Below are 12539 nucleotides of genomic sequence, written 5' to 3'. Positions count from 1 at the left end.
ATTGAAAGCAGCACTCAACAAACAGCATCTGTAATTTGTCAATAGAAAATGTATAACTTTCCAGCAGGATAACATAAGATCACACATTTCTTTGATGACCAGGCAAAACTGTTACATCTTGGCTGGGAAGTTCTGATGCATCCACCATGTTCACTAGACACTGCACCCTCGATTTCCATTTATTTCAGTCTTTATAAAATTCTCTTAATAGAAAAAAATTTCAATTCCCTGGAAGACTGTAAAAGACAGCTGGAACAATTTTTTGCTCAAAGAGATAAAAAGTTTTGGGAAGACAAAAGAAAAACGGCAGAGGGTAGTGGAACAAAATGGCAAACAGGTTGTTCATAAAGGTTCTTGGTGAAAATGAAAAATGTGTCTTTTAGTTTAACTTTAAAACCAAAGGAAATTTTTGACCAAGCCAAGTGAAAAAGTGAAAGCTGCTCAGTCGTGTCCGACTCACTGCGATCCCATGGACTGTATAGTCCATGGAATTTTCCAGGCCAGAATACTGGAGTGGGTAGCCGTTCCCTTCTCCAGGGGATCTTCCCAACCCAAGGATTGAACCCAGGTCTCCCGAATTGCCAGCAGATTCTTTACCAGCTGAGCCACAAGGGAAGTAAACTATAATTCAACAAAATAAAGAGAGAGATTTGGAAGCAATTAAATTTGAGGCCCTGAGCAAGAAACAAATCTATCAATAATCAAAATCCTGTCTCTGTGAGCCTAGTGTCCTTTTCCTCTTTAGAGTAGAAAGATGGACACAGAAAGTATTAAAAAACATACAATCTAATAAATGTACTGCAATTTTAGGAAACAAAAATACAAATAATAAATAGAAATCCATGTTATTAGCAATTCTGTAACCAGTTTGGCCCTAAATATAGCAGTTGGTTTTGGGATTTAAGGTTTGATGTCTACTTCTTAAGGCATTTAAAACACTGAGAAGGTGATAACAAGACTGCTAACTTTAATTAAATACTCAGGATAAATTTTGATTAAATAAGTTTGCAATTAACAGTTAAATACTGAAGGGCATCTAATGTACTAAACTAATAAGTTTTACTTTATTAGTTGTACAAACAATGTAAATATTAAAGAGTGTTGGCTGACGGTAGGAGAACATCAATTGCCCAATAAACATCAAAGAGGAAGAACAGGCCCTTAAACAGGATGCACTCGGTGATGGATACTCCTGTCCACACACAGCATGGGCAGAATTTGGACATCCTGGACATCAAGGAGTTAATCTGCTGACTGGGAGGCGGGCTATACTTCTGATCCCCTGGGCAGACACCCTTATTAAAGGGTCAGATTTCCACCACACCAGCCAAGACCCTCAGGACACACAGTTCACACTCGCAGCTGGGAATACACCCTGGGCAGTAAAGCACGCAGACGCTGACGCAGCTGGGCCATCCTGGCCTTAGTCCCGCCAGCGGTGTCCACACTGAGCGTTGCAGCACTTGTAGAAGGTGGTCATGGGCTCATCTGCAGAGCGGGTCTGAAGCTGCATGAAATAGGCTCGAGGATGTTCACACTTGGGACACGGCGCTGCAGTAGAGTCAACATTCTCCCAGGCAGCTGCTCCACCAAGCACATCATCCACTTCTTTCAGTTTTGGATACTTCCGATTTGTTACCTTGCGCGTGACGTTGGGCACGTAGGGGCAGGTGTTGCAGGCGAAGCGATGGCAGCACTGCCGTTCCTCGACGATCAGCCGGTTCCCGCAGCCCAGGCAGAAGAGCCAAAATATGAGTTAAATCTAAGTAATGTTTTTGTTTTTGTCTTAAGGTAAATGACACAATGAACTACCTCTTAAACTAGAAGAACTGGAGGCGAGACTAAGGCCAGACTTTGGGGGATGGCATGTCCCTGCAGGGTCATAGGGCAGCCTGAGCCTTCTCCTTCCTGCTCATACACAGGTACTCACACACCTGTTCCCTGCAAAACACACCTGGCTCTGTGCCTTCTGTCAGGTTGTTAAATGGCTTTCAGAGTCTGAGTTAGCTGGCAGCCTTACGGACTGCCAGCTACGCTGAGTGACTTCTAAAAGGACCTGTAATCTGTTCAAACAGTCCATATAGGAGGCTTTCGTTTCCTTGCCTGGAACATCCCCTCTGCCTGCCTCCATCCTCAGCTCCTCCATCTAAATGCAGTCTCTACCATAGGACCTTCCCTGTCCCTGAAGGCTCTTTATGCCTCCCTACCATCACAAAGGTCATTCACTTCACCAGATCCGGCTGATCAAAAACACGGCCAGGTTGTGGTGTTGTTAAAAAAGACAGATTCCTGAGGTTCACCCCACTGAAATTCTGAGTCACTAGGTCTGGGGTGGGCCTGGATGTCTCAAAGCTGCCCCAGGTGATGTGATGATAAGCCTGACTTGGGAACTTTTGATCCAGTTCACCCTCTCCCAACCCCCACCCAGACAGCTTCCACATCCCTGCCAAGTGGTTGACTCAGCTTTTCCAAAGAACTTTCCCTGACTCGCCTCCAGAGTTAGGTGCTCCACCCAAGTGCTTCGAAAATGCTGTGCTCATCATCACCCCCATCTTAGTACGAATCTTGGATTGTCATTGCCTATTTAAATGTCTCACTTCCCAATGAGCCTAAAAGCTCTTCGAAGAAGGGGACTGTGTCTTGTTTAATGTTTTACCCCCCAGTGCCTGACTCATAGTAAAGATTCAATACGTTTATTGAATGAATGAACAAACGAATGAATGACCACCACCAGAAATCTAATAATAAAACCATTAGCTAAGGTGTAATGATTCTGTTTGTAAAGCAACTAGTAAAGAACTTGGCAGTGACAATATTTATTTGGCTGTTATGTATAGGGTATTAGAACTTGATGGCTATATCAGCTCTAAAGATGTGATTGGAAGCTCGCTGCCCTTTAGTGAGAAGTCTCACAAGAGCATCATTTAGGAAGACGAGCCATTTACTAGCAGGGTCTGATGTCTTCCCTGGGACCAAAAATAAGGTATGAACTTAACTCTATTGTCCATAAGAACTAAAGACAAGTAAAGTAGGAGCTCATTATTTCTCAACCCAAGAGAACTTAGATTGACCCTTTCATCTACCCAAGGGCAGATCCACATTTTGAGGGGCCTGAAACAATTTTAGAGGCCCCCTTTAAGAAAGACCTTCTTTCTCTACCACATACAACTTCCAGTGCCAGGAGCCTAGGGGATGGTCGTTTTTGTGACACCACATCAGACTCTGCTCCTTTGTGACATGCTGGGCAAGTCTTCAGAGTGGTTGGTGGGAGTGTTCCTCGAAGCTGTTCCTATCCTAGGACAGCTAGCAATAACTCCACACTTAAATGACAGCATACCATATAACTGTGTGCCCCACACCCCATACTAAATGTATTTCCAGCACAGCTTCCTCTTAGCCCAATCCCCAAATGCCTGTGGCCACTCCAATATCCCTTGACAGGAGGGAAAGGTGATGGAGGGCAAGTTGGAGTAGAAACAGGTCTTAAGTAGTTAAAATATCTTTCTTTGGTAACTTTAATAAAAACATATATATAAAACATATAATATAAAAAACATAAAATAAAAACATATAACCACAAAAGCACATAGTAGGGCACCTCCCAGAGCCTTGGAAGGGACCAGTGAAGGAAGGGGCTTTAGCTTCAACTTCTTTTCCTCCACAGTTAAAAGTGCTTCTGAATCCAACACCTGTTAGTTGATTATCTATTGCATGCCAGGCACTGTTGCCAATACAGTGGTGAGCAAAATAATCAATCCCTGACCTTGCGGCACTTACACTCTGGTTAAAATAGGTTTGTTTCTCTGGCTTTGGAGGACAGGGAAAACGGATGTGTTGGCCACTACTGCTTCCCTGGTTGCCCAACTGGTAAAGAATCTGTCTGCGATGCAGAAGACCCCGTTTGATTCCTGGGTCGGGAAGATCCCCTGGAGAAGGGATAGGCTACCCACCCCGGTATTCTTGCCTGGAGAATCCTCATGGACAGAAGTGCCCAGCGGGCTACAGTCCATGGGGTGGCAAAGAGCTGGACACGACTGAGCAACTAAGCACAGCCTGACTGTCAATCAATATTTGTGGAATGAATAAATGAATGATGAAATAAAGGAAACATCTGAGAACTAAAAACTGTTATGCTACTGAGACTTAGTACCTCAAAAATGAAATTGAAATGAAAGTTGCTCCAAAAGCCAATGAAAAATTATAGGGGTGGTAATGACATGGGTGTTGCACCACGATTTTCCAGACCTGGCAGGACTATTGTTCTGACATGCCTTGGCAGGTAACCAGAGATTCCTGCCCCTTTCTCTCTACATTGGCAGTCTGGCTAGTACACCTCCAAGGCAGGTCCTCCCTCGGGTCTGAAAGGTGAAAACAGGGAGAGACAAGTGAGAACCACTCCTGTGTGGCCGCTGCCTCTGCTTCTGTTCCCTGGCTTCCAGGAGTTGCTGAAGACATGGCCCTATAACAGCTGCTTATCTGTCACAGAGCTCACAGAGGTGGGCAACCTCTCCCTCCCCTCTGACCCTTCCACGGCCCTTCCCCCGCTTCCAATTCATAAAGATGGAAGACAATGCACACGGATTCCTGTCACTAAATCTGCCTGCATCTGAGTCCATGTTTTCCTCTTCCACTCCTGTTGAGACTGAAGTCCCAGCTCCGTCACTAACTAGCTCTAAGGCAAATTGTGTGGGCCTCAGTGAAACACTGGTCCCCACTTTAAAAATCGGGATAATGATAGTACCTATTTTACTGGATGATTATGGGCATTAAATGAGATAATGGACATAAAAGGCTCAGCAGAGGGCCCGCCATTGTGAGCATCAGTCCAGGCCCCTCCTTGTTGTCCTGAGTTCTATTCCGTCCTGCCTCCTCAGGAACTGCTTTTCTATCAGTTATTCACTCTCTCTACTTCTTCAGCGTTTCTTGTACAGGCTCCTATCCATCAGCATTTTTTAAAACTCAACTTATCCCAATTTTTAAAAATTTTAAATTTAAATTTTAAAATTATAAACTTTCCTTGAGCCCAAATGCCCCTCCACCTGTCATTCTATTTTCTCCTCTACTTAAACTTCTTTAACAGTGGTCCCCTCTCACTGTCTTCCCTTCCTCCTTTTTTTTCCTGAATCCACCCATCATTCCTCCAAGCCAGTCTTACCAAGATCACTAAAATCTTCCTGTGGCTGCAAGACCCAACAGACAGTCTTGAGTCTTTTCTTCCTTGACTTCTCCTTGGCTTCTAACATCCTTGATTGTCCCTTCCTTGAAATGCCTTTTCTTCCCTTGAATTCCGTAACTTCACACTCTTTCAACTTTGCCTCCTATTTTCCCTTGTTGGTCTCCTGTGTGAGTTCCTCTTTTGCAGGCCCTTCAGCCTCTGCCCTCCCCAAGTGGTTAGATTCTCTCCTAGTCTAGGCTCCGTCTGCTTCTCTTCTTATTCTCCTCTCTCCCTTGGTTCAGCCCAGTGACTCTGTGACTTTCTTTATCATCCAGTTCAGTTCAGTTCAGTTCAGTTTAGTTCAGTCGCTCAGTCGTGTCCGACTCTTTGCGACCCCATGAATCGCAGCACGCCAGGCCTCTCTGTCCATCACCAGCTCCAGGAGTTCACTCAGACTCACGTCCATCGAGTCAGTGATGCCATCCAGCCATCTCATCCTCGGTCGTCCCCTTCTCCTCCTGCCCCCAATCTCTCCCAGCATCAGAGTCTTTTCCAATGAGTCAACTCTTCACATGAGGTGGCCAAAGTACTGGAGTTTCAGCTTTAGCATCATTCCTTCCAAAGAAATCCCAGGGCTGATCTCCTGCAGAACGGACTGGTTGGATCTCCTTGCAGTCCAAGGGACTCTCAAGAGTCTTCTCCAACACCACAGTTCAAAAGCATCAATTCTTCTGCGCTCAGTCTTCTTCACAGTCCAACTCTCACATCCATACATGACCACTGGAATAACCATAGCCTTGATTAGACGGACCTTAGTCGGCAAAGTAATGTCTCTGCTTTTACTGAGGACCAATAATCTAGTGTCTCTAGGCCAGACCTCCAGATGCATATACTATGCATTGCCTTTTCCACTTGCATTTCCCACAGGCCTCTCAAAGTCCATATGTTCAAAAACAAGCTTATCATCATTCCCCATAAACTAACTTTGTCTAATGTTTCCTCTTTGAGTGAGCGACATCACAGTACCCAGTTGTCCAAGCTAGAAACTTGAGAATCTTTCATTTCTCCCTTATCCAATCAATCAACAAGCTTTGTCAATTAGTCCTCCTATAAATCCCTCGAAGCTATTCATTTTTTTCATTTCCACCGTCACTACTTTCTTAACTGGCCTCTGTTTCCAAACTCCCTCCCTCCTTGCAGGATAAAACCAGACTCTGGAGTGTGTTGGGTGGACCCCGGTGGGATAGTTTGTGCTCCTCGTGATCTGGCTCCTCCCACTTCCCTGACTTTTCCACTCTGTTCATCTTCTCTTCCCTCCAGGTACATTCGGTTCCACTTTCAGTTTCCAAAAATGTGGGGCTCTTTCTTGCCTTTGGGTCTTTGATCCTGCCACTCACCAAGGCTGGAAAAATCTTCACAGCCTTTGCATGTGTGTGCTTAGTCGTGTCCAACTCTTTGCAACCCTATGGACGATAGCCCGCCAGGCTCTTCTGTCCATGGGATTTTCCAGGCAAGAATATTGGAACGGGTTGCCACTTTTCTTCTCCAGGGATCGAATTTCTTGCATCTCCTGCATTTGCAGGTGGCTTCTTTACCACTAGTGCCAGTTGTCTATTAAGACTGGAGTTATCTCCACACAGTCTCCATATTGACCCCCATTGTAACACTCCCCACGTTCTATCCACAAACTACCTATTTGCTTGTCTGTCTCCCCTCCAGCCTACAAACTCCTTGAGAAGAGAGTGGAATCTCCTTGCTCACAGCTGTATCCCTAAAGATATAAGTAAGGCCAGCAGAAGATAGATACCAGACACATAACTGCCAGATGGATTAGGGACCCACTGGGTCTGACGCACACCCCTGGCAGCCAGTTAAAGCAGTGTCCTCAGAGTCTCTGAGTAAACATTTAAAACACCTCTTTGCTGACATTTCAGCACCAGCTTCAACATTCTTTCTACTATTATAAAGCCCCAAACTGTAGGATAGAGGTGAGAAGAGGTGAGATGCTCTCCCTTGAAGGGGACCTAGATCCTCAATTTTGTTCTAAATTTACTTATTTTAATTGGAGGATAATTACAGTATTGTGGTGGATTTTGCATTATGAAGAAACCATCAGTATCAGTATGAATTCGCCATAGGTATACATGTGTCCCCTCCATCCTGAACCCCTCCCTCACTCCCCACCCCTTCCCTCCTGGTTGTCCCAGAGCACCGGTTTTGGGTGCCCTGCACCATACTTCAAACTGGCACTAGTTATCTGTTTTACATACGGCAATATATATGTTTCAAAGCTGTTCTCTCAAATCGCCTCACCCTCTCCTCCCACTGGGCCCCAAAGTCTGTCCTTTACGTCTGTGTCTCCTTTGCCGCCCCACACGTAGGATCATCGGTACCATCTTTCTAGATTCCATATATATGCGTTAATATATGGTATTTTTGTTTCTCTATCTGACTTACTTCACTCTGTTTAATAGCCTCTAGGTTCATCCACCTTATTAGAACTGACTCAAATGCATTCCTTTTTACAGCTGAGTAATATTCCATCATGTATAAATACTGCAACTTCCTCATCCGTTCGTCTGCTAATGGACATCTAGGTCGCTCCCATGTCCTAACTATTGATCCCCTATTTTTTAAGAAGATCAAGTCCGCCAGCTCCTTCCCTCATCCATTTGCTTTTCCACCTCTCAGTGTTTCTATGTCCTCATTTACCCACTTTTCCTTCCCTTCTGTCTCAGAAGAACAGGGGTTGCTCCTTTTAATCAAAATGAACCCCTCTGTTGAGACCCTTGATTCCATACCTTTTGGGGACTGTATTTCGCCAACTCTCCCTTTCTCTTCACCTACAAATGCTCCTTCTCTGTGGTCTCGTTCCTTCCTGCTGTCTTTTCTCTTGAAAACATCCCTGTTTTTGGTCTCCTCCAATCACCTTTACTGAGGAACTCTTTTTAAAAGGGGCTTTCTATTATCAAAAAGAAGCAACAGGTGTTAGTGCGGAGAAACAGGAACACTTGCGCACTGTCGATGGGAATGTAAATCGGGGCAGCCACCATGTAAAACAGTATGGAAGTTTCTCAAAAAATTAAAAATTTTGATTTTTAACTGAAAATCAAATTTTGATTATATAACCCAGCAATTCCACTTCTGGGCATTTATCCGAAGAAAATGAAAACACAATTTGAAAAAATATTGGTACCCTCATGTTCACTGTAGCATTATTTACAACAGCCAGGATATGGAAACAACTAAAGTGTCCACAGAGGACGAATGGATAAAGAAGCTGTTGTGTATATGTACAATGGAATATTATTCAGTCATATAACAGAATGAAAACCTGACATTAGGTACAACATGAATAGACCTCAAAGGTACTGTGCTAGGTGGGGGAACTTCTCGGTCGCGCACAGAAAAAGAACGATTTAAAAGTGGGTGATACTGAGAAGGGCAAGAAGATTTTTGTTCAGAAGTGTGCCCAGTGCCATACTGTGGAAAAGGGAGGGAAGCACAAGACTGGGCCAAACCTCCATGGTCTGTTTGGACGAAAGATAGGTCAGGCTGCTGGATTCTCTTACACAGATGCCAACAAAAACAAAGCTATCACCTGGGGAGAGGAGACGCTGATGGAGTACTTGGAGAATCCCAAGAAGTACATCCCTGGAACCAAGATGATCTTTGCTGGCATTAAGAAGAAGGGAGAGAGGGAGGACTTGATAGCTTACCTCAAAAAAGCTACCAATCAGTAATAGTTGGCCACTGCCTTATTTATTATGAAACAGAAGTGTCTCATGACTTTTTATGTGTACCATATTTAAATTGATCTCATACACTAGAATTCAGATCATGAACGGCTGATGGAATAATTCTGTTGGACAGTCTTGATTTAAATAAGATTGGTCTGTGGCTAAACAAATATGGTCAGCTTTTTAAATTTTGATAGTAATTCCGGTTCAACAAGTACTATCACTTTTCCCATTCTAAAGAGATGATTGAACTTGAATAAGGAATATTAAACTTTTTAGGGAGATGGTGCATTCCTTCTCAAAACCTGTAAGAGATTGGTTTTGTATTTGGATTTCTATAACTGGTTACATTAATATATTTAAATACTGAAACGGTCCCTTCACTGTCTCATAGAACAGAGGAGGATTCACACGTGTTTCAGGTTGTGTTCATTAGCCTGTTAAGGCAAGGATTGAAAATATACTGACAAAGTCCACTTTATCTGTTTGGTTTTATAAACTATGCCAATTTAATTAAAATTCTCTATCAAAAAAAAAAAAAGGTACTGTGCTAGGTGAAGTAAGCCAGAGAAAGACAAATAATGTATGCTGTCTCATATATGAAATTTCAAAAGACCCAAGCTCATAAAAAGAGATCACACTGTGGTTACCAGAAGCAGGAGGTGAGGGAATTGGAAGAAGGTGATCAAAAGGGAACTTCCAGTCATAAGTACTATGTAATGTACAACACGATGATTATAGTTAATACTGCCATGTGGTATATTTGAAAGTTGCTAAGAGAGTAAATCCTAAAAGTTCTAATTACCAGGGGAAATTTGTATCTATATGAGATGACAGATAACTGTGGCAATCATTTCACAATATTATACTGTATACATTATACATTATACATTATACTGTAGTCATTCTACTGTATACATTAAACTTGTATAGTGCTATATGTCAATTGTATCACAATAAAACTGAAAGGAAAAAAATAAAGAGAAAGGAGTCAGCAAAAAAGACACAGAAATAAAATGACTTTCTGTTACACATCTTGCCTCCATTGTATCCTCCATCCTTGAGCTCCTTTCTCCTAGCCCCCAGCTTCATCTCCCACTGACAATGCTCTTTAAGGTTACAACTACCTCGTGCAGCTCCAGATCCAAGGCTTACCCTACACTCTACTGACACAGACGTCCCAGGTTTTCTACCTCACCTTCCTTGTGATCCAACAAGAGTCTATGGAGGACCATCCAGGTGATGCTAGTGGTAAAGAATCTGCCTGCCAGTGCAAGAGATGTAAGAGACACAAGTTCGACCCCTGGGTCAAGAAGATCTCCTGGAGGAGGAAATGACAATACACTGCAGTATTCTTGCCTGGAGAATTCCATGTACAGAGGAGCCCAGTGGGCTACAGTCCATGGGATAGCAAGGAGTGACCAAAGTCACTTAACAAGCATACATTCTGTGTGCAGCCCTGTTTGGAGGAAGGAGGGGCAACCCAAAGTATAAGACATGGTCTCTGAACTTGGAGATTCGATTAAGATAAATGCCTTAAAACAGCATGGAACAGTGCATGGCAGAATTTAAACAAACAAGTGCTCAATTTTGTGGCACAGCCTGTATCTCCTATCAGGAAAGTGGGAGAACAGCGAGGCTGGACAGCCAAAAAAGTGTTCAAATTTAAGCACTGAGCAAGGCTACACGGTGCATAATGGGCAAGATTTGCTGATGGGAGCAAGGGCCAGATTAGGGTAAAATATGAGCAAAGGGATCCCATCCAAGCTCCATTCAGATTTTTATTTCATACTAAAATGTAGAGAAATATCAATAACCTCAGATATGCAGATGACACCACCCTTATGGCAGAAAGTGAAGAGGAACTAAAAAGCCTCTTGATGAAAGTAAAAGAGGAGAGTGAAAAAGTTGGCTTAAACCTCAACATTCAGAAAACGAAGATCATGGCATCTGGTCCCATCACTTCATGGGAAATAGATGGGGAAAGAGTGGAAACAGTGTCAGACTTTATTTTTTGGGCTCCAAAATCACTGCAGATGGTGACTGCAGCCATAAAATTAAAAGACGCTTACTCCTTGGAAGAAAAGTTATGACCAACCTAGATAGTATATTCAAAAACAGAGACGTTACTTTGCCGACTAAGGTCCATCTAGTCAAGGCTATGGTTTTTCCAGTGGTCATGTATGGATGTGAGAGTTGGACTGTGAAGAAGGCTGAGCACCGAAGAATTGATGCTTTTGAACTGTGGTGTTGGAGAAGACTCTTGAGAGTCCCTTGGACTGCAAAGGAGATCCAACCAGTCCATTCTGAAGGAGATCAGCCCTGGGATTTCTTTGGAAGGAATGATGCTAAAGCTGAAACTCCAGTACTTTGGCCACCTCATGCGGAGAGTTGACTCATGGGAAAAGACTCTGATGCTGGGAGGGATTGGGGGCAGGAGGAGAAGGGCATGACAGAGGATGAGATGGCTGGATGGCATCACTGACGCGATGGATGCGAGTCTGAGTGAACTCCGGGATTTGGTGATGGACAGGGAGGGCCTGGCATGCTGCGATTCATGGGGTCACAAACAGTCGGACACGACTGAGCGACTGAACTGAACTGAACTGAAAGTGTAAATGACTGATGAGAGCTTAAAAAGTAACTTATCAACTGTACTTGCATTTTACTCTAAAGCCTTCAAACTAAGAGGTTGCAGCCTCATGATACAATTCATCCAACCTGAGTTGGAGCAGAATATTAGAGTAAAAAACAAACTCATCCCTCCTCCCTGACTGTTCCATTTGCACGTTTTCCTATATAGGAACCACGCATGAATATGCCAGCTCCGCTGTGCAAATATTTTCCTTGATCCGAGGTCAGAGCCTGGTCTCAGCCTGCCTCAGGCACACACAGTCTCACATCCTCCCAGCGGGCTGTTTGTTCTCAGTGTTTGATATCAATCTCTGTTCAGTGTGCTTTTATATCCCAAGTGTTATTTTAATCCAAACCGGGTTTTATTTTTTAAGAAATCTTCTCTTTCTCTTTTTTTTTTTTTTTTGCAAAATGGCTTTCTCATTTTATTATTGCAAGTAATAATAATAATATCATATACTCATGAAAGTGACTGCAAATTCTTGGCATATAATTGCACAGCTTAGTCTTTCACAGCAACCCCATGAAGTAGATTCTGTCCTTATCCCCATTTCCAAATGAGGAAACTGAGGCAAAAATGATGAAAGACTGTGTTCAAATTAAATAACTTGTTGTGATGGTAGGGAGACAGGGTTTCTCTTAGGAGGTGGAGGCGGGGCTGTATGGCCTTCTTGCTGGCAATTCACGCTGATCTGCCTGCTTGATGGCTGCTGGCATAGGCTGTGGAGCTCCTGTGCCTTCATTTTATCTTATATATATATTTTTTAAGGTGAAGTATAGTTGATTTACAATGTTGCGTTAGTTTCAGGTATGCTGCTGTTGCTGCTAAGTTGCTTCAGTCATGTCCAATTCTGTTCGACCCCATAGACGGCAGCCCACCAGTTTCCGCCATCCCTGGGATTCTCCAGGCAAGAACACTGGAGTGGGTTGCCATTTCCTTCTCCAATGCATGAAAGTGGAAAGTGAAAAGTGAAAATCAAGTTGCTCAGTCGTGTCCAACTCTTAGCGAC

The 12539-nt window shown here is 43.5% G+C and overlaps 2 pseudogenes; one reads left to right on the top strand and one right to left on the bottom strand.

The window, feature by feature from the left end:
- Positions 1-1330: 1330 nt before the first annotated feature.
- On the bottom strand, positions 1331-1747 carry LOC138415817 (DNA-directed RNA polymerase III subunit RPC10 pseudogene; annotated as a pseudogene).
- A 2520-nt stretch (positions 1748-4267) lies between these two features.
- Positions 4268-8994, top strand: LOC138415815 (cytochrome c pseudogene; annotated as a pseudogene).
- Positions 8995-12539: the final 3545 nt, after the last annotated feature.

The sequence above is a fragment of the Ovis canadensis genome, chromosome 12 (genome assembly GCF_042477335.2).
Source record: "Ovis canadensis isolate MfBH-ARS-UI-01 breed Bighorn chromosome 12, ARS-UI_OviCan_v2, whole genome shotgun sequence".
Lineage (NCBI taxonomy): Eukaryota > Metazoa > Chordata > Mammalia > Artiodactyla > Bovidae > Ovis > Ovis canadensis.
Note: the sequence above shows the minus strand (reverse complement) of the source record. Positions and strands in the feature narration are given on the sequence as shown.